At 44.1% G+C, this 2500-nt stretch overlaps 1 protein-coding gene across 7 annotated transcripts in view; it reads right to left on the reverse strand.

Moving 5' to 3' along the window:
* Positions 1-2500, reverse strand: part of LOC106581498 (muscleblind-like protein 1) — a 155545-nt gene that overhangs the window by 41571 nt on the left and 111474 nt on the right. The window lies entirely within an intron of this gene.

Raw genomic sequence — 2500 nt, forward strand, 5'->3', positions numbered from 1 at the left:
ATCTACTAACCCTAGCCCTAACCTAACCTTAACCATTATCCTAACCCTAACCCTTATTATAAACCTTGTTCTTAACCCTACCCTAACCCTAATCGTAACCTTAGCAATTAGTTGCTTATCAACAGTGTAAGAATATTTTGAAGATAAATACACAACGCAGAGGACTAAAGGTCAAGAGGGAATTAACGATCAATGGAAATAGTGTTTTTTTTCTGTAATAGGGAATGAATTATCAATGGGTCAGAGACATAGGAGGAATTTGTCTAGGCATTGAGCCTGCAACAGGATACTTGTTATTTGACCATTGGCCAAGTTTTATTGCAAGGAATTCTAATTGGTCAACCACAGGCTAGGGTTGGGTTATAAAACTACATCCTGTGCCTTTGTTCTGTGGAGAGAATCACTGAGGACAGGGGAGAATGAACATCTACCTCTCAGCATAACAGTGATTATGATTTGTCCTCTTTGAATAAACCAATTATTTCCCCCCTGATTTGTCTTGCGGTCTGTGTTATTGACAAGTAACATCAACCGCTAACAACAGATAGTCAGATCCTTATCAACAGTTTGTTGATGGTATGACCATCTGTAGAGCATCTACAGTAAAGGAGACTATGCGGACTATCCTAGGTGAGGAGTGAAGAGGAGTAAAATACAGACAGAGAAAGAACAAGACTTAGAGAAAGGGAGACAGAAAGAGAAAAAGACAGAACACGAGAACAGGGAAAGGGAGACAGAAAGAGTTAGCCTGGGAGCCAGTCTGTTGTAGTCTATCTGCAGTAAGAGCAAGTTAGCCTGGGTGTTTTGTGTTGTCCAGTCGCTCCTGTCTTCTGTTCCCTGTTGTCCTTGTCCTCTGAAAGGTTGCTGAGGTCTGTGGAGGACGAGGTTGGCTGGGGCAGGATTTTATTTTTGTTAATGTGTATTTTTTTGAATATTAATGTGTATTTTGTTGAATATTTACAATTGTATTTTTTTGGTTGGTTGGTGTGGTGTTCCGGGGTCCTTGGTGGTTTTATGGGGGGGTGACGACCCGCCCAGTTCTGTCTCCTTGTTCTTGTTTTCCGAAATGGGACACACCTGGGCTCGGGATAACTACACCTTTCCTCCGTACATCGAAGAGACTCTCTCCACTCAGTGGCATTTTGAGGCTTCTTTGTGTTTATTTCTTTAGGCACTTCTCAACACCCCTCATTATCACCACGCACACCACCACTCCCTTACACTACTGACTTTAATAAATATGTTTGATATTTCTTTAGCTCCATCTTTGTTAAGGACTATGAGGCAGTACGTAACAGTGTCACGATCCAGAATAACTTCAGATGACACAACAAACTGCCATGACAGAGATGTCACACGAGCCTTCGTCAGCTGTATCATAACAGGATATCAAAGACATTTTGCTCTGGATAAGAGCGTCTGCTAAATGACTTAAATGTAAAATGTAAATGACATGGCCAAATGAATAACGTCATAAAGACCTGCATCAGTTCTGTGAAAGAGGGAACTTGAGGGGGAGAGAGAGAAAGAAGGGGGTTGAGAGAGAAAGAGGGGAGAGAGAGAGAAGGAAAGAGAGAGAGAAGGAATGACAGCGAGAGAGAGAGAGAGAGAGAGGAGAGGGGAAGGAAGGAAGGAAGGGACGGAAGGAAGGAAGGAAGGAAGGAAGGAAGGAAGGAAGGAAGGAAGGGAAGGGAAGGAAGGAAGGAAGGAAGGAAGGAAGGAAGGAAGGAAGGAAGGAAGGAAGACAGATAGAGACTGTACTGTAGCCTGGTGTCTCCTAACCCATAGTGACGTGGGCCATCCGTTAGTGTTCTCTCTCTAATATAAAGCCTCATCAGCATCATCACTCTGGCCCAGGCTATAATAGGCTTTAATTACATCACCCTCAGTTGAGCACCATGCATGAAATGAAAACACACACCCACACTGAGAGGAGACAGAGGGAAGGAGGGAGAGATGGGGAGGAGGGAGAGATGGGGAGAAGTAGGAGGAGGAGAGGGTGTGACAGTGAGAAATGGAGAGAGTTTAGGAGAGAAAGAGGGCGAGAGAGAGAGAGAGACAGAACAGTGAGCACCTTGCCTTAACTCCTGCTTCCTTTGTGTTCATTTTCCCTGTCTCTCTTTCACCATCTACTGCTGGCCCAGTCTGTCAACCTCTCTCTCCTTGCTCTCTTTGTTCTTCTTCTCTGTTCTACTCTGTCAACCTCTCTCTCCTTGCTCTCTTTGTTCTTCTTCTCTCTGTTCTACTCTGCCAACCTCTCTCTCCTTGCTCTCTTTGTTCTTCTTCTCTGTCCTACTCTGTCAACCTCTCTCTCCTTGCTCTCTTTGTTCTTCTTCTCTGTTCTACTCTGTCAACCCCTCTCTCCTTGCTCTCTTTGTTCTTCTTCTCTCTGTTCTACTCTGTCAACCTCTCTCTCCTTGTTCTCTTTGTTCTTCTTCTCTCTGTTCTACTCTGTCAACCTCTCTCCTTGCTCTTTTTGTTCTTCTTCTCTCTGTTCTAC

The sequence above is a fragment of the Salmo salar genome, chromosome 20 (assembly GCF_965601325.2).
Source record: "Salmo salar chromosome 20, fSalSal1, whole genome shotgun sequence".
Taxonomy (NCBI): domain Eukaryota; kingdom Metazoa; phylum Chordata; class Actinopteri; order Salmoniformes; family Salmonidae; genus Salmo; species Salmo salar.